Here is a 23,522-nt window from a genome sequence, read left to right on the forward strand (position 1 = left end):
TTATGACAATTGAACCTGTTATGCAAACATAAAAGACGAACTGATTCCATATTCAGATATAGATTTCTCCAAAATTATTTAACAATTACGTTATATCTGTAATCCGCGCGCGTGGCTCAAACTTTTGTAGACTACTCTTTTTTTTAATTACTTCAACATGAAACAATAAATCCATCATCACCATCGTGGCGAACATAGTAGTTAATGTGAAAATACCTAATATTTAAATAAAATTAAAAATATAAATACAATTAAAAATTTTGAGCACAATGAGATCGTTTTGTATAAAAAACTTCGTCAATTACAATCTTCGAGTAAACTAAATAAATAAAATACTAAGTATATAAAACAATTATCCAAATTTATATAAATTTGTTTTTGAAACTTCGTCCGTTTAATATATTTTTCGTCAATTAATAAAAAATAGTCCTAAAAAACTGTTTTAACGTGTGAAATACACAATCTCTTGAACTCCGCAAGTGTTGGTGCACGTTTACGTGGATTTCTTGGATTTCTTGGTTTTCTTGAACTACTTGGACTTCTAGGACTTCTTGGTCTACTTACAACTCTTGGACTTCTTAGCCTTTTTGGATTTCTTGGACTTCTTAGAACTTATGGACATCTTGGACTTTTTGTACTTCTTTTACTACTTGGACTTCTTTGACTTTTTGAATTTCATGGAATTCTTGGACTTCATGAACGTCTTGGACTTTTTGGTGATTCTTGGACTTTTGACATTCTTGGACTTTTTAGACTTCTTGAAATTCTTGAGCTGCTCGGACTTCTTGGTGGACTTCTTTGACTTCTGAAAATTCTTGAATTGTTTGGACTTCTTGGATTTTTTGGATTTCTTCGACTTCTTAAACTTCTGGGACTTGTTGTATTTCTTGGACTTTTTGGACTTCTTGGTATTATTCTACTTCATGGACTTCTTGGTTTTCTTGGATTACCTGGACTTTTTGGATTTCTTGGACTTCTTGGAACTTATGGACATCTTGGACTTTTTGGACTTCTTTTACTACTTGGACTTCAATGACTTTTTGAATTTCATGGAATTCATGGAATTCTTGGACTTCATGAACGTCTTGGACTTTTTGGTCATTCTTGGACTTTTGACATTCTTGGACTTTTTAAACTTCTTGGCAGTATTCGACTTCTTGGAATTCTTGAACTGCTTGAACTTCTTGGTAGACTTCTTAGACTTCTGAAAATTCTTGAATTTTTTGGACTTCTTGGATTTTTTGGATTTCTTCGACTTCTTAAACTTCTGGGACTTCTTGGACTTGTTGTATTTCTTGGACTTTTTGGACTTCTTTGTATTGTTCTACTTCATGGACTTCTTGGTTTTCTTGGACTACTTAGACTTCTAGGACTTGTTGGTCTATTTATAACTCTTGGACATCTTAGTTTTTTGACCAAACTCGTGTTTTAGTCTTTTGACCTTGAAATGCGGTCAGATATATATTAATATTTTTTTTGAAACGATAGTTCTACAATTTATGAAGGGACGGTAAGGGAAAGTAATGAACAAGGATTTTTTTTTTGGGGAATGGAGGGGAAAGAGTGGAAAGGAAGGGGGGGTAACAGGTAGCTACGCGTAACAAGTAGCTTGGTTCGACCCAAGCACCTTCCAGCATTGGACCAAAGGTAGGAGTCACAAAGACAACTTGTTAAGCGTAGCTACCTGTTACCCCCCCCCCCTTCCTTTCCACTCTTTCCCCTCCATTCCCAAAAAAAATCCTTCTTCATTACTTTCCCTTACCGTCCCTTCATCAATTGTAGAACCATCGTTTCAAAACAATATTAATATTTTTGGATTTCTTGGAACTTATAAACATCTTGGACTTTTTGGACTTCTTTGATATTTTGAATTTCATGGAATTCATGGAATTCTTGGACTTCATGAACGTCTTGGTCTTTTTGGACATTCTTGGACTTTTTAGACTTCTTGGCATTATTCGACTTCTTGGAATTCTTGAACTGCTTGGGCTTATTGGTGTTTATGGACTTCTTTGACTTCTAAAAATTCTTTAATTTTTTGGACTTCTTCGATTTTTTGGACTTCTTCGACTTCTTAAACTTCTAAGACTTCTTGGATTTGTTGTATTTCTTGGACTTTTTGAACTTGTTGGCATTTTTTGACTTCTAAGACTTCTTGAATTTCTTGGACTATTTGGACTTATAGGATTTCTTGGATTATTTATAACTCATGGACTACTTTGACTTTTTGGATTTAATGGACTTCATTGAATTTTTGGCATTCTTGGGCTGCCTGGCATTCTTGAACCTGTTGGCATTGCTGCACTTCTTTTACTTCTCGGACTTTTTGGACTTCTCGGCATTCTTCGACTGCTTGGAATTCTTGAACTGCTTGAACTTCTTGGAATTCCTGGACTTTTTTGACTTTTACTTTTTCGATTCCTTAGACTTCTTGGAAGTCTTGAACTTTTTGAACTTTTTGGACTTCTTGGACTTCTTGGCCTAGTTGGACTTCTAGATCTTCTAGGAATTCTGGGATTTCTTAGACTTCTCGGACTTCTTGGAATTCCTGGTCTTTTTGGATTTCTTAGCTGTCTTGAACTTCTTCGACTTGTTGGACTTCTTGAACCTCTCTGACATTTTGGACTTTATGGACTTCATGTGCTTTAGGAATTTCTTGAACTTGAACCTACTTAATTTCATGGACTTCTTGGAGCTGTTGGGTTCCATGTACTTCTTGGAATTTTCGACTTCTTTGAATTCATGTATTATTGGACTTCGTAGATTTCTTTCATTTTTTGATTTTGTCATTAAGGTCATTGCAAATAATTTTAAAAGTTTTTGTCAGAACCCTCCCCCCCCCCCTCGCCCCTTGAAAATTGGCTTGAAAATCGGGGGGCAAAAAAACAATTTGTAGGATATGAGTTAATTTTTTTCATAAAATCAATTGTCTGTGAGTTCTACAGCCTGGAAAACGCGAAAAATGAGTGTACGAGTTGAGATAATTGCTTCTATCACGAAATCGAAATGGAATTTCGAACAACGGAATTTCCGAAAATCGGCAGAAAAATTTTTCTTTCGTTTTTGTCTCTTTTCGTAGATTTTTACATGGAAAATAATAACGTATATTTTAAAAGCAAGAATAGATTTGGTTTTCACGTTTACACTTCAAATAAAAATGCCTAAAATCAATATTTTTTTTGCTCGATTAAAAAAATCTCATTGTTTTTTTTTCGTCTCCCTTCAGTGGCCTAACACAGGAAAGACAAAAAACTTTATAAAATATTTGTAATGGCCTAATTTAGCTGATTTTTTGACTGTCTTAACATTTCTACGTTTTGACTGACTTTTTTGATTTTTTTGTCTTCTTGGTCTTCTTTGACTTATCGATTTGTTGATTTTCTGACTTCTTGAGTTATAAATTTTTTGACTTTTTAATCTTTCAACTTCTTGACTTTGACTTCGAATTGGTTCTAAAAATCGGGGGGCAAATAAAATTTGGTAAACTTGAGTAAAATTTTTTGTATAAAATCAATTAATATCTGTGGGGTTTACAGCCTAAAGAACTCGAAAAAAAAGTGAACGGAGTGTTAACAAAAAACAAAAATGGATGTACAAATAATGTAGCTTCCGAAAACCGGCAAAATTTTTTTTTCAATTTTGACTTTAATTTGGAAGGTTTTTGCATAGGAAATAACAACGTATATATCAAAAGCAAGAATAAATTCGGGTTTCACGATTTAACTTCAAGCAAAAAATCCTAAAAATCTTAATTTTTTGCGTGATTAAAAAAATCTCTGTTTTTTTTCGCCCTCCTCTCCCTTCAGTTGTCTAGCATCGGAAGGACAAAAGCTTTAAAAAATATTTGTAATAGCCTTAATGACTTGGCAACAGTTAGTCGTTTTTTACTGTTTCACTTTTTACTATTTTTTTTTACTTTTTTGCTTTTTTGGTTTATAGTTTTATTTTTATTTTTTTACATTGACGTTTCGCTTACTTTTTTTTACTCTTATACTTTTTATTTTTAAATTAGACGGCTTAGTGGTGTAATTGGTTAAACAACACGCTCAACTAGAGATTGGGAGCTGTGAGTTCGACTCTCACCTTCGCTAAGTCTGTATTTTTGGCCTAATAGCAAGAATTTTCAGTTTGCCTGAATCTACATTTCTCGCATTAGGCATTTATTCTTCCCCAACAGAAAATTTAATTTATTAATTATTTTACTTCCTTGCTTTTTTACATTGTTCCTTTTTACTTTCTTGCTTTTTTGTTTATAATTTTTTTTATTTATCTTTTTACTGTTATACTTTTTTACTTTTTGACGTTCTACTTTTTCACCTTTTTACGTTGCCTTACGCTTCTACTTTCTAACTTATTTTCGTAATGACTTTTCGACTTTTCTGCTTTTGGACCGTTTGGCTTTTCGATTTTTTGCTCTTTTTCCTCTCTCAGTATTTGATTACTGGACTTTTTGACTGACTTAGTAATTTTAAAAAGATAGAACCTGCGCTACTGGACAATAAACAAATGATGATGTTAACTTTTTGATTGATTTGTCCACTGACATTTTGGTTCATTTTTTAAATGACTGCTTATTTTAAGTTTTAGGTTATTTTTAAAAGAATTTTTTGATTATTTTTTTGTCATTTTGGTTATCTTCTTAATAGACTTTTTAGCTGACTTTTTGATGTATGTATGTGTATGCATGGGGGTAGCCACCAGCACCTCAAGGGTTTCCCATTGTATGCAAGTAGAATTACTGCAGAATCGAATTTATCTACCTAGCAACTTTCATGTCAATGCTGTTCGTGAAGGACCAATAGCAAAGCAAAGCCATGGGTTTATACCGTCTTTAGACATTACCCTTCTTTATCGACAGACTTCGCAGCCGGCTGTTAGAGTACAGCCTAGCCGAGATTCGAACATATACGACGACTAGCTTGTTAGACCAGCATCGTATTAGAAGCTAACTGGGCGGTTGGACTTGGGTTGGACTGGGGGAAGGACCAATAGGGGTTGGGTGGATCTATAAGCAATGTCGCTTATATGCTTCCACGGCCATGATGGTATATGGCAATGTAATAAAATATGTGTTATATGATCATACTGCCGTGAATTGCATAACAGTCCCATTTTCTGTAAAGTTTCCCATATAAATGTTATGCGATTCACGGCAGTATACATTATATGAAGATATATGGACAAAAATAGAACAATCTCACCAGCAGTCCTTCGAATGGAACAGAGTTGCATCATTTGAGTTTACATGAGTGCTTCCATTATTAATTTAATTTTTTCTTCTGGTATCCATGAGCATTATTTATACTTTCTTCGGCCCGAGTTTTCAGTGTGCAGTAGGAGGTGCTTGCTTCATGAGCTAAAACTGCTAAAATGAGCTAATAATTAAAATAACTTATGTTAAGCTTACCTACTAACAAGGTAGTGTGGCTCAGCCGTCATCCAAACCCGCAGTTTTGAGATCAGACAGCCAGGAACCACCCATCATCGTAGCTCCTAGCTTTGCTACTCAATAGTGTATTACCGGGTAAGGCCACGTGGAGGCGCTAGGTAGGGGCTTGTGACGGCTGGAGCTATGTTGGACGCTTCCTCATTTGCCATCCCCATTTCAAGCTGGCTTTTTTATTGACCTTTACCTGACCGACTTTTCTACCGCTAACTTTTTGATTGGCATTATGACCGATTTTTCGACTAACTTTCAACTAAATTTTTTTTTTAAATGTCTTTTCGAGTGAATTTTTACCAAATTCTTGGTAGACTTTTAAATGAATTTGACTAACTGTTTGACTGATGTGTGAGTGATAATTTGATTGATTTTTGTTCGACGTTAATCGACTTTTGATTGTTTTTTTTATTGATTTTTGAGTGACTTTTCAACCGATTTCAAGACTAACCTGTTAATACACTTTTTCAAAACCAATTTATCAGATTTTTTGGCTTTTTACTTTTGTCTAACTTCTGTGTTGATTTTTAAGTCACGTTTTGACTGATTATTTAGTTGATAATTTTGACTATTTTTTTTTATTTCTTGTAGTTGACTTTTTGACTGCCCTTTGACAGCCATTTTAACTGATATTTTGATGGTTTAATACTGATTCTTTAATCGATTTACACTAACATTCTCTCTGTTTTTGACTGACGAATTCATCGCTAATTTTTTGACTACCTTATTGATTGGTTTTTTGACTGAATTTTTTACTGTCTTTTTGACTAACTGGTTGACTGATCAGATCGATCATGAATGTCGCGGGCCACGACTTTTAACCCAGTGGTTTGATTTGCCAGCTTAACTTTTTAAGTTTGTTTTAGTCTCTATGTTTATTTGTTTTATTTTAGGTCAGTATGCGTTTCTATGTATAGCGTAGTAATGGATGATCTTGAATGCATTCATGATTACAAAATAGTAGGATCATGCTTCCCCTTAACAATTTCATTTGCTCGATGGCGCAATGTTCATAGGACAGTTGTTTTAGTATTAGTATTTTCCAGCGTCTGAATGTAAAATTTCATAATGAAACAAATTTCGTAAAAAATTTCTGTTTTAATGTTTCTTCGAACGAATACTGAATTGAAGTTAAGATCGTATCATTTCGTTTTGGATTTCTTTTCCAACCTTACAATAGAGCATCAAGAGAAAATCCATTAACAGTGACAATCACTCAAATGTTCCGTTACAATCTACCGTTCTCTATTCTAAACCATCAGCCCACGGCTTACATCATGTATTCGTATGTGCTCTTAAAGTTAAAATTGAATCGAAACTGCTTCTAATCCGCTGTCTCCGCCCACTTGTCGTTACATCGAGCCAACGAACTACTTCGTTATACATTACGCTGCAAGCGGTAAAACCGGAACTATTCCAAATATTCGATCGTTAAAACAAAGCTGGAAATTTTCCGGACCATCATTGTCGTCGTTGTCGTCCTCCCACCCACCAGCCAGCAGCAGGCAGATAAGCATGCAGCACGGTGCTGCCGACCGACCGACAGAGCAGCAGACACCGTGACTTCATTAGCCTGCATGCCACCACGCATAGAACAAGGGAAAAGTTGGTGGCGGGGGTGTGTACGCACGAACGGGGGTACCCAGCAAATGGGAGTCAATTACCTCTCGTGGTGAATGATATAATTTACCGCCAGAATTACCACCGCTGCTGCTGTGGCGCACCTAGCGAACGATCGCTGAATGTCGTCGGTGTGTTGCCTCGCAAGGCGGCAGGGATAAATTAGAATTGTAACGCTGTTCCTGCTGTGTACGTGGTGTACCTTCGGCAGTAAAGTAAACGATATCAACGGAATAAATCACGTGCCATATCGCGCTGCCTTAATAGCAACGTACTTGGATTAAACAGAAAAATGCAGAGTGCAGTTTAATGGATCTACGGCTTTATCTCGTTACTATTTATTCTTGCAATAGCAGTTATGCTTTCGTTTCCGACTATTCAATGTTTGCATTGTGATTAAAACCGTAGCTCGAGATTTGGCCTGGATTTCTCCGAGCTGTTTGCTTGCCGGAACACTAATTATTGCAAATGATCGTTCAGTTTCACGAGGTTTTAAAGAATTTCTCATAAAAAGTTGATTTATGAAGAAAAACAATATACAGAACAAATAACAAGGACGATTGGCTTCGCTCAATTCAAACCACAGTAGCATGTAATTTACATTCGGTTCAGATTCAAAGAAGGTATTTCCCTTTCATTTGCGGTGTGTTAATGTGAGGTACACAATAATCAATACATATTCCAACGATAAAAAAAACGCAAATCAACTCAAATCTATTCACAGCTAGTTTACATCGCACTTTAAAAAGCGCACCAGTTCGAATGTTTTTGACATGATTGTTATAAATATATGTACGGAATTATAAACCCACAACCTCATGGGTTTCATTTTCTCGAACTCACACGGCTGGCTGATTTCACAACCATTCGATTGACCAACCTGCTGCAGTGTGTAACCGCACGCAAATTACCATTGATATTGACCGTTGGTTGGCCGAAGTTTACCTTAAAGATAAATATGCACAAGACAACACCACCAGGGCAGCGCAGCACCACGACACGACGCGATCCAACGCCGCCGCCAGCAACGTCAACTGGACCGATCACGTGCCACACATCGCTTGTCACACGGTGGCCCAGTAATCACCGCCATCGGAAGAAAATTATTCGAGTTCGAGTTCGACTTAATGATTAGAAGCTTAAACAAAGGACGACTTTCCATGTGGGAAAAAGGTTACGCTATTATTATTTTACATACTGTTTAAATTAATACTTAAAATAAAAAAGCATTCACAGTTTCAGTTATGAAAATGAGATCGAAATTGAACTTAAAATGGGAATTGAAATTGGTCATAACTTGGATTTAAATTTGACTTGAAACCTGCGTTTAAATTTGACTTAAAATTCTACCTAAGATTGGTATTAAGTTAGCTTTGAAATTGGGCGTAAAATCGAACATGCAACGATAACGACACCAAATTAGTCACGCAACTTTACTTGAAAATACAATTTACATTTTTCGTCTCCCACACGTTTTACCTTCTTTCTGTTCTGCATTTTCTCTTTTCCAGTACAGTTTACCCCTTCTGATATATTTTTTCTTCTTTACTGTTTTCTTGGTTTTTACTCTCATTTTACAACTGTTTTGATCTAATTGTCTCGTTCTTCTTTATTTCTGTCAGTGTTTCCTGTTTCATTGTTCTGTTTGTCTTCGTTTTCTGTTCCATTTTTTCCTATTTTAAGTCCTGTTTTGCACATGCTTTTCATACGTTTTAGTTATTTTATCTCCCGTTTTCAGTCTTTGTTCTTCTCTTTTTCCCTTTTTTCGCATCCAGATTATTTTTTCTTAACTCTTGGTATCTCCTTTCCTTTTCTTTATTCATCTTCATTTTTACCGTTCTCTTTTTGATACCCCGTTTTCAGCCTTTTATGTCTCTTAACTCGGTTTTTGGCTCCCTTTTGCTCTCCACAGTGTTGCGAAGCACGCACTCGTGCTGTCTAGTTTTCTCACACACGAGCTATTAGTTTCGTGAGCGGACTGTACAACACGATGCAACGAGATTGTGCGCTCGCGAGTGTGTTGGTAGCAGAATGTATGCACAGTGCACAGTGGTCTAAAAGGGCGAAAAGTAGAACTTTATTCCTAGCATGTTTTGCTTTGATTGTAGTATTTCGAGTATTTCGAGCACTTTTGTTCGTATGAACATCTCCATAAACTGAATGTTTCGAGAGTTAGTCATGGCTTACTGTGATAAAAATAAAAAATAACTTCTTTGTGTTAGGAAATATAGACAGGATTTCTTCGGCAAAGTTATAGAAAATATAAAAGCAAGTAAATTTGCTGAAGAAATAACATTTCTATCTCCATCTGGTGCAGAGCTATAGAGCATTTTGTTGGGCAGTTCTTTGAAAATTAGTTTTTTATACATAACTTTTGTTGGGTGGATTTTACAAGAACACATTGTTCTAAAAAATTATTGAAGCACTCTAATTATACGTTTTTGCAGAAGATCGCAAATCTCTAGGATATTTACTTGCTAAGTTATCGCATATTCAATACACATGAGAATACGGAAAGTATATGTTTATGTATTTTGCGCTCGCTATTGCCTCACACGCCCCCTAGTTTGTGTTAGAAGATAGAGGCATAATTTCTTCGGCAAAGTTGTAGAAAATATGAAGGCCAAAATTTTTGCCGAATAAATGGCATTTTCATTTCTGTCGGATGCAGCACTACAGAACTTTTTCTTAGAATGTTGCCTCTGACTGAAGCCTCTTAACAGTACAAAAGTCCCTCCTATAGTTAAGTATATTGGTCAGAGGAACGAATGAGTCCTCGCCAAGGACGGCTATAATATGCAGGCTTGATTTGCTCTTTGCTCTTTTGACTACAGCGTCCCAATCAAACAAAATTCGAAACAGTGATGCATAGGCCAATTGTAGAGTTGATTATTATCTACAATATTGTTGAAGATAGTATAGTTTTATCTTTTATATTTATGGCGCTATAGGGCTGATACCCCGCTGGTAGCCAAAAGAGCACTCTTTTTGCTAACAATAGCATTGCAGCTATGTAACGTTATAAATACAAAAGATTAAACTATACTTTCTTCAATAATATTGTAGATATTAAAGTAACTCTACACTTGTCCTTTAAATCACTTTTTCGAATTCTGTTTGGCTGAGGCGCTGTAGTCAAAAGAGTAAAAAAGAAGTAAAAAGAGCAAATCAACCCTGATAATATGGCAGCGAGGAATAAGTGGGTAAAGTAGATCAAGCTTTGAAGGAAGGGTAAACCCCAATACACACAAGCTCGCATAAAATTTAATAAGCATATCGCTCATTTAATAGCGATTATAGCTAAAAGAAATGCAGTGCAGGTCATACAGCAAACATCCGGGCGATATTACAATAGATCAACTATACTGGTCGCAGTGATGAGTCCTCTCAGGAAAAAAAAAGTTATAAGGTGAAGCTCTGATTTCATATATCCACTTGCCCCATTTAGTCATATAGGCTCGTGAAACTAAGAAAAAATAAACCTAGAATATGTGACGACTTAGCAAGTAAATGTACTAGTGATTTTCGTAGAACAATGTGTTCTTATAAAATGTAACCAACAAAAGCTAAGTATGAAAAAATATTTTTTAAAGAGTTTTCAAAGAAAATGCTCTGCTTCTTCGTACCCGATAGAGATGGAAATGTCATTTCTTCAGCAAATTTGTTTGTCTTCATATTTTCTACAATGCTGCCGAAGAAACTATTTCTTTGTTTCCCAACACAAAAATATTTATTCAGTTATTTTATATTTTTATCATAGTAAGACTTGACCAATTTTTGACACTATCAGACTATGAGGGGGTAGTCCTACAAACAACAGTTCCGAAAGGCAAACACTATAGCAATCTATACCTATAAAGAAGGATTTCTGTCTGTATGTTCCTTATAGAATCGAAAACTACTGAACCAATCGGCATGAAAATATGCATGTAGAGGTTTTTTGGGGCCAGGAAAGGTTTTAGTGATGGTTAGAAACCCCTCCCCCCACTAAGAGGGGAGGCTCCCATACAAATGAGACACAAATTTCTGCATAACTCGACAATTAATCAAGCAAATAGAACAAAATGTGGCATGTGGGTGTTTTCGGTGACAAGAATTTATTCTATGGTAAATTGAGACCCCTCCCCTCTTTATAAGGGGAATTATAACTCCTCTCCTCTTTAAAAGGGGGGGCTTCCATACAAATTTCCTCATAACTCGAGAACTAATCAAGCAAATGGAACCAAATTTGGCATGTGAAAGTTTTCGAGGGCAAGAATATTTTCTATAGTAGATTAGGACCCCTCCCCACTTTAAGAGGGGGGGCTCCTGTACCAAAGAAACACAATTTTCCTCATAACTTGAGAAGTAATTAAGCAAATGGAACCAAATTTGGCATGTGGGTGTTTTTGGAGACAAAAATTTGTTCTATGATGAATTGGGACCCCTCCCAGTTTTAGGAGGAGGGGATCCTATACACATGAAATACAACTTTCCTCATAACTGAAGAACTAATCAAGCAAATGGAACAAAATTTGGCATGTGAAAGTTTTCGAGGGCAAGAATATTTTCTATGGTAAATAAGGACCCCTCCCCACTTTAAGAGGGGGGGCTCCTATACAAACGAAATACAAATTTCCTCATTACTCGAGAACTAATCAAGCAAATGGAACATAATTTGGCACGTGGGAGACAAAAATCTTTTCTATGATGAATTGGGACCCCTACCCACTTTAGGAGCTCCTATACAAATGAAATTCAAATTTCCTCATTACTCGAGAACTAATCAAGCAAATAGAACCAAATTTGGCATGTGGAGGTTTCTGGAGGCAAAAATATTTTCTATGGTGAATTAGGACCCCTCTCCACTTTAAGAGGGGGGGCTCCTATACAAATGAAAAACAAATTTCCTCATAACTCGAGAACTAATCATGCAAATGGAACCAAATTTGACATGCAAGTGGTTTTGGACGCAAGATTTTTTTCTATGGTGAATTGAGACCCCTCTCTTCTTTAGAAAGCGAATTATGGCCCATCTCCCCTTTAAGAGGGTGGGCTTCCATACAAATGAAATGCAAATTTCCTCTTATCTCGAGAACTAACCAATCAAATGGAACCAAATTTGGCATGTGGGAGTTTTAGAAGGCAGAAATTTTTTCTATGGTGAATTACGACCCCTTCCCTTTTTAAGAGGGGAGCTCCCATACAAATGAAATTCAAATTTCCTCATAACTTAAGGACTAATCAAGCAAATGGAACCAAATTTGGCATGTGGGAGATTTTGGAGTCTTGAATTTATTTTACGATAGTTAGAGACCTCTCACCCCTGTGGTAGGGGGATATGGACTCTCATACAAATAAAACAGAAATTTTCGCGAAACTCAAAAACTAATCGAACTCGAGAAATTCGCGACTCTTCCATAAAACATTAGTCAATACAAGACCATAAAAACTATCTATAGTAACACTAGATCATTCAGGACGAGACGGTCGCGAGTGTTGCCGGTGACCCGCCGTCGGAAGCGCCGCCCACTGGGGGGCTTGCAAAACTCGAGATTGTGACAAAGATCATCCGAGATTCATGATTTATGTACAACACAGGTTAATTTGTGGCAATACGAAGTTTGTCGGGTCAGCTAGTATATATATATAAATGAAAGCAAAAGACACTAGGAAAAAAGTTTCACTTTTCACCCTTTTGAACCACTGTGCAGTGGATGTTTGTCGTACGCTTGCGTCAGTGAAGTAAGTGTTGGAGTGGATATCGTTTGCTTCTCGATCGATTTGCAACATTGCTTCTTCGGTTTTCCTTTTTTATTTCCCGTTTTTCATCTTTTTCTCTCTCGTTTTTCCTTTCCCTTTAGTCCGTTTTTTTTCTTTTTCTGTTCGCTTTGCCTGTTTTCTGTCTCATATACTTCCTTTTATATTCCGTTTGACCTCTTTTTCTTATTTCGTCTGTCGGATTTGTTTTCTTTCTTCCATTATTCTTCTTTTCACTGGTTCACTTGTCTTGTTTGTGTTTCTTGTTTTCTGTTCCGTATTCCCTTTCATGTCTCGTTTTTCTTCTTTTTTTCACTCGTATTTCCTTTTTTCTGCCCGATGGTTCCTCTTTTTTTTGTTTCTCCTTTTCTTTCTTTTGCTGTTTCGTTTTTCACTCTTTTCCAGAGTTCTGAGTTACCTCTATTTCGATTTTCGTCTTACTTTTTTCGTTTTAATCATCTCGTTCTTTGAAATTTTCTATCCCGTTTCCACTTAATTCTGCTTCTTTTGTCCCAGTTTGCACCATTTTTCTCTTTCCGACCCCTTTTCTATTCCGATTTTTGTTCCTCCCTCATTCGTTTTTTTTGGTTCGTCTATTCCGTTCTTCCTCTTATTATATCCTGCTTTTCTGTCTTTTCTGTCTATTATAGTTACGTCTTTTCTGTCATATTATGCTTTTCTTTTTAGTGGTATCCCTTTTGTCTTTTGTTTATTTTTTTTCGACATTTTTTTTGTTCCTCTTTTCCACTTTTTTCACTTTCGTTTCTTCATTCACTCGCACTAGCATTTTCTCCTATTATTTTTCTCTTTCTATCCTGTTTTTTCTCCTATTTTCTGGTTTATTCTCTATTTCTGTTCAGTTTATCCTTATTTTTTCTTGTTTTCTTCATTTTATCTATGGTTCCTCTTTTGCTTCTCTTACTTTTCTTGTTTTACCTTTCGTTCTTCATTATTTTTTGTCGAGTGTCCTCGTTTTTTGCCTCATTTCCCTCTTTTTCTCTCTCGTTCCTTTCTTTTTAATTTTTGCTCTTTTAATCTGCCGTTTTCCCTATCATTATGTTACGTTTTTCCGTGAAACCCGCCTGATAATTCCCTATGGAAGCTTGTGGATCTGAGATTTGGGAGAGCACCTTTGTAGGCATAGGTCAATTGACCAGCGTTATGCCGCGAAGGTTACAGCAGTCGAGCTCATCTCCCCTTTTTGTTGATTTTTGTCGACAAACTGTTCCCTATCCTTCTCGTAGAACTTGCTCGTGTTATTAGTTCGGAATAACTGTTCTATTTCTTCACGATCTCTGTCTTCCTTCGGACGCTTTTTACTCCTCAGAATCGCGGTCAACGGGTTCCTTACTCGTTGGTATTTGGCCAAGTTCTTCCTAGCAGCAATGCTCAGATCTTTCAAATCTTTCCAAGCCATTTTTCCTCTCCACCGCTTGCTGAAATTCCCCGTTAAACGAATCATTTCGTATATTCCACGGCTCTCCACCTAGTATCACGGTAGCGACCTCTCCGATGACTGTATTCTACCCCAACCGTCTCCACATCCACAAATCATTTCGTATGCCATTAAACTTTAAGCAGGATGCGGAGCACATGCCCAGCATGATTCAGCCTAGGCACGCCAGTGGAGAAGTTCAATTATGAAACTTTTTAATACTCTTCATGTTATTTGCAATAGATATTAAATATATTATTAAATATGTTTTTTTCGATCATCACGCCTGCAGCCACACCGCGTATCACGCTCATTGAATTGCAATCAGCAGATATATCTAGTAGGATGCATGCATGCATGCAGTTATGCCCTGATGATATAAGATTTCAAAACTGGTAGCCATCAATAACCAATGACCTTCTTGATCGATTTATGAAATGCATAAAAGTCACACGCTGTGTATGGGAATTCCATGCTTGATTTGTAATCACAGACTGGTGTCTTTGCGGCGTTAAAAATGATGTAAATCGTACCCAATCAACTATTATTACTTTTCTATTTATACCATGATTGTTACAAGTCGTGAAGCGATTGCAATTCTCTCCGATGCTTTTATTAACAGCTTAATTCAGGCAACAGATCGAACATAAAATTACATCTGTTCATAAATATATTTTTAGCCTCGCCAGGAATACAATCACTGCTATTAATCGTAATACACGGGTACTGCCAATTAACGGCGCTGGCTGCTCTCATTGTTGCACCTGGCTATTATCGGAGTACGGAGGAGCATGTGGCACTTCGGGCTAATCGTTTCAAATGTCACTCAATCATTACGAACAGTTGTCACGTTCGGTGCCGTTGTTGTTGCGCCAATGCGCCGAGAAGGACTTTCATTTCGTAACGACTCTATTTTGCGGCCGAGCGTTCCGGAGCCCGCCGGAATGCGATTGAAATGTACGGTGCGTATTTAGCTCATCATGATGTGTTAATTACGTGAATCTGGACAGACGGACGGATGGACGGAGTCCATTCGATTACAAATGCTGTGTCCTACAATCAGGGTTTTTTTTACTGGTAACACGCGGTTTCAAAACAGTTTCGATGCGATTTTTACTAGAAGAACAACTTTATTTTCACTCTAGCCAAAATCCCACGCCTTGTCTTGGCGCCAGCAAATAAATCTCCGCCCGAAACCGTACGTGCCACATCCCGATGCAATCCATTACCGCATCTGAAACGGAGTGCTCTCCACGGTAATTAAGATAAAACGCCGTTTGATGGGAGTTTCCCCTACCCGCGTTTGGTCGCTAACGACTCTTAATTTTTATTTTATTCCTCGCACCAAATCTCCGGAGACCCATTAGATTTGCAATGGAGAGCGCAATAGACTGAAACCGAGTGACTGATGAGTGGGGTTGCACGGTTGAACGTTTCTTGCTGCTCCACTTTCCAGTGAAAGATTCTGTTCGATAGAAGGAGGATAGAAAACCGTTGTTGGCTGGGCAGATAATCTAATCTCTAACCAAATTAGCGCGTACACACGTGCAGATTATTTTTATACTATTACGAATTAAACAACTCTTGCTTTAATGGTTAAATTTAATAGCATTATTCAATTTGAAAACTTCACGCTAATTATGTTTTCTCAATTGTTATTCTCTTTCTAGTTAAAACTCCCGCGATAACAGTGATTTATGGTAATGTGAAAACGTTACGACGCAATGCTCTGAACAAAAAATCCTCAGGTAAGAAAATATTAAGATGTTTTTGTATAAATGTATGGGCTACATGAACGATTTTCTCAAATTATTTATAAATAAACTTGTACCACGACAGTTTGCTGTTAGGTAGTCTGGATTTTCAGAAAACATTTTTCTAGTTGAATCCACATCGATTCAAACTTACCACCAGGTCTATCATCACCTGAAGTCAGTTTATGTTATTTACGCCCAACTCTCAGTTAAAGCGTGAATAAACATGCTAATGTTTACAATGTACCACACGAACCAAACGGGCGTGAGAAAATTTTCCCCTGACTGAAAAAAAACCGCGAGGAGGGTGGTTTTGTGAGCGTAGGTTTTTTTATCCGTCCCATCCCAGTGGAAACTTTCATTGTCTCCGTCGAATGCAGAATTATTTTATTCACTGCTCCGACCCGTAGAAACTGAACGACTCAAAACTGAACCATAAGCCGCGGGGCCAATAAACTTCCTCCGACAGTTTCCATTTTAGCAAGGTCAGTCATTTTCAAAAACGGAAACTAACCGCGAACCACCAGACACTTGGTTGTGCAATTTTGTACGCACGATTGGAATGACCCGACATATCCGTTTAAACTGCAACTAAGCAGCTTACGCATGCGCGTATCGAACTTCGGGCAGCGAATGAAATATGATCCTTGCGGCTTTTTGGTTGATATTATTTCATTAAAACCAACCAGACTGCGAACTCAATGAAAACGATGCGGTGGCGGCCGGCGCTTTTGGATAGTTTGTTAATTTTTCGTCGCAAACCGAGGCACAATTCTAGTGAACGAACCCCGCTGCTGTGCGATTGATATTATTTACTCTAGTTTTCCAACTTCTTTTTTTGCTGTAAAGCGAGCATAATTCTTGCTAACACCACTGTCGTCAGCTTAATGAAAAAGCAAAACCAAACCCTATCGGGTGCAGCTCAACTAGGTTAGACATGTATCCGAAAATAAGCAAACATCACTTTAGTTTTGTGTATGTTTTGAAAATTGTTTACCTGCACGATAGCATTTTTCAATCAACGCCAACAATGTACAGCTTTTAGCTGGAAATGGGTGATGTTTTTAATTTAGTGAATTCGTTGCTTATGAATTCCCCCAGGGCAATGCATAATCTGCCGAAATGCACATATCGCACCATGTCACACGATAGCACAAACCACTCGGTTGCAATTAATGGATGCAGGTTGCATTGTTTATTTACACAACGCCTCCATTAAATTAATTTGGTTTCCTAGTTGCATATCAAAATGCATTGAGGGTTTGCAATTAAAAACTGTCACTGAAGTCTTCAGAGCTTATAAACAAATGGAAGTTTTATTCGGTCGGAAGAGGAATAGAAGTCGAGCGTATTTTATACTTATTTTTCTGTCACTTAATAGGATTTAGTTTTTAGAATTTAAATAGATTCTTTTGTTTGTGCTTATAACGAACGAGTAAAAATTTTTAAGCCAATTTTCACACTTGTAGTCTTCCTCAAATGATAATTGCTATAAAGTAACATTTATTAACTAAATGTCTCTTTTAACTGCAATGGGTAAAAAGCGTTAAATTAAATTAGATATTAGAATCTTTACTTTAGAGATACTCAAACTGCGGCTATGGGTGAAAGTATAAAAGCAACATGATGTAATATTTTGATACATAAACCAATTTTAGTGCAAATTGATTTTCTTATCAATGACTCAGTCAATTTTTTAGAGCGTATGGAAATTTAGCCTGAAAAATCTCGGAATCATTTATGCCGGAATTAAATTTGACTGCCAAATATTTGGAATTTGTTTCGGCTGAATCTATCTTTCTCAATAATTGAGCAGTCATTTAATGTGGAAAGCCTCAATGCAAGCTTGACTGTCACCAGTAACCAATAACATTTAAATTTTGTGTATGCTCCGAAATTATTTCAAAAATTCATAATTATTGAATAAAATATCGTAGAAGAACATTCGTTTTAAATAGAAACGTAAGCGACAAATTTGCAATCAAAAACCAAAACAAAAAGCAATCCAAAAAAGTATTATTTGGAAAAAAGTTTTCCATACAATTTCCATTTACAGAAAAGACCTAAGAGCTACAATGCGTAACGTTCTATCTCATAGAGTTTTTATAAAATATTTTTTTCTCAGCGTTTTTACTACAACCTACCTACCCCTCCCCGCTTCAGCGCTGGCTAGGTCAAGGCATCTGGCTAATAGGAAACTTATAGATATGCTTCATCTGTCATCATTAAACTAGTTATGCTCCTTGATGATTATTGTGTGTGACATTGTTCAATGTTGGTTAAAAATTTCTGAAAATATATTTTACAGCCCAGCATTTAGCTGATTTAATGAACTGTATACTACAAATATGATTGTCTGCTATTATTCTTTCCCAGTTTGCGTTCAACTACAATTGAGTTAGGTTACGTGTTCATTCTCTTACAGTAATTGCTCTAGAAAATTATTAAAACAATTTATAAGACGTCGTACATATCATGAAGACGCTAGACGATTTACATTTTACGCACGAAAACGAGTAAAATTTTTGTCACTCATTCACTCACACTATCACTTACTCACTCACTCACTCACTCTGTCATTCACTTAATCGCTCACTAAGACCATTTCGTCATCAGTCCATTTCGATATCAGACCAGTTCCGCTTCAGCCCATTTCGGCATCAGACCAATCCCGCCTCAGTACATTTCGTCGTCAATCCGTTTCAACATCAGCCCATTCCAGCATCAGACCATTTCGGCATCAGTCCATTTCGACCTCAGACCATTTCGGCACCAAACTATTTCGGCCTCAGTCCATTTCTGTATCAGATCATTTCGGCCTCAGACTATTTCGGTACCAGAACTTTTCGGTCTCAGACCATTTCGTCCTCAGACCAATTCGGCATCAGGTCATGTTCCATATCAGACTATTTCGGCAGTCCATTTCGCCATCGGACCATTTCGGTATCAGGCTTTTTCGGCATTAAAACATTTCGACTACAGTCCATTTCGGTCGCTGACCATTTTGACATCCGTTCATTTCGGCATTAGTTCATTTTGGTATCAGACCATTTCGACATCAATCCATTTCAACATCAGTCCATTTCGGTCAGACCAAATCTGCTTCAGCCCATTTCGACATCAGACCAATTCCGCATCAGTCCATTTTGTCGTCAATCCGTTTCAACATCAGTCGATTAGCATCAGTCCATTTCGGCATCAGTCCATTTTCATTTCGGCATCAGTCCATTTCAGCATCAGTCCATTGCGGTGTCAGACCATTTCGGCATCAGACCATTTCGGCATCAAATCATTTCGGTTTCAGATAATTTTAGCATCAGAGCATATCATCATCAAAAAATTTTATCATTATTTTATCTTTTCCAAAAAATAAATTTTCTTCAATTTATTTTTCCTTTCACTTTTCTATATTAATTCATTAAATTAATGGAAATTTTTTCGGCTTCGCAGTCGCAGTAAATAAGCAGAAAAAACGGTGTTTTTCTCTTCTACCAGCGTTTCGAATAATATGTATTCTTTATCAAGGCTCTAAAATAATCAAAATAATCATTATATTAATTTTGTAAGAACAAATTGAAAAATGTTTTGATTATTTTGATTATTTTAGAGCCTTGAAGAAGAATTCATATTATTCGAAACGTTGGTAGAAGAGAAAAACACCGTTTTTTCTGCTTATTTACTGCGACTGCGAAGCCGAAAAAGTTTCCATTAAGTGAATCACCAGTCGGTAAAAGATTGTAGTTAATTCATTAAAGTAACAAATAGTAAAATTATTTAATCATTAACAGTTAAAATAATAAATTGACCACGCTCGTGATATCCATTGACATCTGATTATCCTCCGAAACAAGGCTCGTGGAGATTCAGACTTGTTACAGCCACGGCTCGGGGCAACATGGTTCTTACCGACTCACGTTTGCACCGCACCGGATGATTTTGAGAATTGGACACACCGTGCGTCGGTAACTGACACGTTATCTGATAAATAAAGACCCTGAACGCGGTACTTTGATCTTCGGCTCGGCACCAATGAGCACGGTGCCATGATTTATATATTACTAGCTGACCCGACAAACTTCGTATTGCCACAAATTAACCTGTGTTGTACATAAATCATGAATCTTGGATGATCTTTGCACAATCTCGAGTTTTGCAAACCCCCCAGTGGGCGGCGCTTCCGACGGCGGGTCACCGGCAACACTCGCGACCGTCTCGTCCTGAATGATCTAGTGTTACTATAGAGAGTTTTTGTGATCTTGTATTGACTAATGTCTTATGGAAGAGTCTCGAATTTCCCGAGTTCGATTAGTTTTTGAGTTTCGCAAAAATTTCTGTTTTATTTGTATGAGAGTCCATATCCCCCTACCACAGGGGTGAGAGGTCTCTAACTATCGTAAAATGAATTCAAGACTCCAAAATCTCCCACATGCCAAATTTGGTTCCATTTGCTTGATTAGTTCTCAAGTTATAAGGAAATTTGAATTTCATTTGTATGGGAGCTCCCCTCTTAAAAGGGGAAGGGGTTGTAATTCACCATAGAAAAAATTTCTGCCATCTAAAACTCCCACATGCCAAATTTGGTTCCATTTGATTGATTAGTTCTCGAGATAAGAGGAAATTTGCATTTCATTTGTATGGAAGACCACCCTCTTAAAGGGGAGATGGGCTATAACTCGCTTTCTAAAGAAGAGAGGGGTCTCAATTCACCATAGAAAAAATTCTTGCGTCCAAAACCACTTACATGTCAAATTTGGTTCCATTTGCTTGATTAGTTCTAGAGTTATGAAGAAATTTGTATTTCGTTTGTATGAGAGCCCCCCCTCTTAAAAAGGTAAGGGGTCATAGAAAAAATGGTTGCTTCCAGAAACACCCACATGCCAAACATGGTTCCATTTGCTTGATTAGTTCTCGAATTATGAGGAAATTTGTATTTTAATTGTGTAGAAGCACCCCCTCTTAAAGTTGGAAGGGGTCCTAATTCACCATAGAAAATATTTTTGCTTCCAGAAACCTCCACATGCCAAATTTGGTTCTATTTGCTTGATTAGTTCTCGAGTTATGAGAAAATTTGAATTTCATTTGTATAGGAGCCCCCCCTCCTAAAGTGGGTAGGGGTCCCAATTCATCATAGAAAAAAAATTTGTCTCCAAAAACACCCACGTGCCAAATTTTGTTCCATTTGCTTGATTAGTTCTCGAGTTATGAGGAAATTTGTATTTCGTTTGTATAGGAGCCCCCCCTCTTAAAGTTGGGAGGGGTCCTAATTCACCATAGAAAATATTCTTGCCCTCGAAAACTTTCACATGCTAAATTTGGTTTCATTTGCTTGATTAGCTCTCGAGTTATGAGGAAATTTGTATTTCATTTGTATAGGAGCCCCCCCTCCTAAAGTGAGGAGGGGTCCCAGTTCATCATAGAAAAAATTTTTGTCTCCAAAAACACCCACGTGTCAAATTTGGTTCCATTTGCTTGATTAGTTCTCGAGTTATGAGGAAAATTGTGTTTCTTTGGTACAGGAGCCCCCCCTCTTAAAGTGGGGAGGGGTCCTAATTTACTATAGAAAATATTCTTGCCCTCGAAAACCTTCACATGCCAAATTTGGTTCCATTTGCTTGATTAGTTCTCGAGTTATGAGGAAATTTGTATGGAAGCCCCCCCTCTTAAAGGGGAGAGGAGTTATAATTCCTCTTATAAAGAGGGGAGGGGTCTCAATTTACCATAGAATAAATTCTTGTCACCGGAAACACCCACATGCCAAATTTTGTTCTATTTGCTTGATTAGTTGTCGAGTTATGCAGAAATTTGTGTTTCATTTGTATGGGAGCCCCCCCTCTTAGTGGGGGGAGGGGTTTCTAACCATCACTAAAACCTTTCCTGGCCCCAAAAAACCTCTACATGCATATTTTCATGCCGATTGGTTCAGTAGTTTTCGATTCTATAAGGAACATACGGACAGACAGACAGACAGACAGACAGACAGACAGACAGACAGAAATCCTTCTTTATAGGTATAGATACATGATTATTTCGTGTACGTGACAAAACTCTGTTAGAAAACTTGGGCATAGTACTCAAACTCAGGCGAAGTCTAACTCTTTTTTGAAACGGTGGTTCCACAATTGATAAGGGAACGGTAAGGGAAGGTAATGAAAAATTTTTGAATAGTGGCAAAAGTATGGAAAGGTGAGAAGGGAGGGGGGGGGGTATAAGCGCCTCCATGGTTCAAAGGTACAAGTACCAGTGAGCCACATGCCCTGGCGGGTGCTGTGGGTTCGAATCAGGTTATCTCAGATTATAGCTTGGTTCGACACATGCACCTTCCAGCATTGGACAAAAGGTAGGAGTCACAACGACAACTTGTTAAGCGTAGCTACCAATAACCCCCCCCCTCCTCACCTTTCCACTCTTTCCTCTCTATTCAAAAATTTTTCATTACTTTCCCCTACCGTCCCATCATCAGTTGTAGAACCACCGTTTTAAAAAAATTGGGTTGGTCGAAGTCTAACTCGTTATGACACGGTGTCGCTCGTTAACTTGGTGATAGTAGGATACGGGAGGGTATTTCCAGCCCATTCAGCTGTAGCCTGAACAATAGTCAGGAATTACGTTGAAATTATATTTCTTCGAGACAAGATTTTTATACCAGTTGATAGAATATTATTAACTGAATATAGGCGTGTATTTTGGTCTTAATGAAACGCTACTGAATTTGAGTTAGAGTCGCGAGAAATGATGAAGTCACTGCGGCTTAATTGGGCCCATTTTCTATACTGGTGTTTGTGTTTTTTAAATCCGACCGGCCGAAATAGCCTGCACAGGGATTGGATGCTTTGCAAAAACAGATCAAAAGAGAGACCGATGGATAACGTGTCGCTATTGCCTACATTCCGGGCTCTTTGAAGATAATTAGTTTTGCAATGACAACAGCTTGCTGCTGGCGCTAGTTTATCATTGAATCGTTCATATACATTAGCACCAGAAGCAAGTGGTTGTCACTCAAATACTAGCTATGTCAACACGATAGAAGCGTTTCAAGCGTTTCAGGCCTCACATATTGATAGTAGTGTAAATAACGCACCATATGCTGGAATTAAAAATAAAATGCTGCTAATGGCTAGTGAATGAAAATTGTTTTATATTTTCATATCAGAGGGGAATTTTTGTGTTCTTCTGTGATAAAAAGAAGTAGAATTGTTCTGTGATAGCATATTCACAGCTGTTTAGTTTCTAGAATAAGTAAACGTGATCATAATTGTGTGTTTTCCAAACCATCATCAAGAGCGGATACGCGTAAGCGATTGCTGCTGCTGCGGAGCAGAGCATTTTAGTATGGTCCACAGTGCAGTGCCTGCTTTCACAAGTTTGGTTTATGAGCCACCAAACTCTGATCAAAACTTTGTAGCGGTATCAAAAACTTCGAAGAGACGCACACACTTCGACCAACATGCTCGTCAGTGTGTGAAAGTCGCAAACAATGTTGGTAATGGAAATGGAAATATTACACTTTGCACCAAAGAACGTCGGAATAATTTCA

The 23,522-nt window shown here is 37.4% G+C and overlaps 1 protein-coding gene across 2 annotated transcripts in view; it reads left to right on the forward strand.

The window, feature by feature from the left end:
* Positions 1 to 23,522, forward strand: part of LOC128733899 (uncharacterized) — a 175,884-nt gene that overhangs the window by 68,649 nt on the left and 83,713 nt on the right. For both annotated transcript variants that reach the window (XM_053827753.1, XM_053827755.1), the window contains one exon: positions 15,905 to 15,982. The gene's annotated coding sequence lies outside the window, so the exon portion shown is untranslated. The remainder of the gene's footprint in view (positions 1 to 15,904; positions 15,983 to 23,522) is intronic.

The sequence above is a fragment of the Sabethes cyaneus genome, chromosome 2 (assembly GCF_943734655.1).
Source record: "Sabethes cyaneus chromosome 2, idSabCyanKW18_F2, whole genome shotgun sequence".
Classification (NCBI taxonomy): Eukaryota; Metazoa; Arthropoda; class Insecta; order Diptera; family Culicidae; genus Sabethes; species Sabethes cyaneus.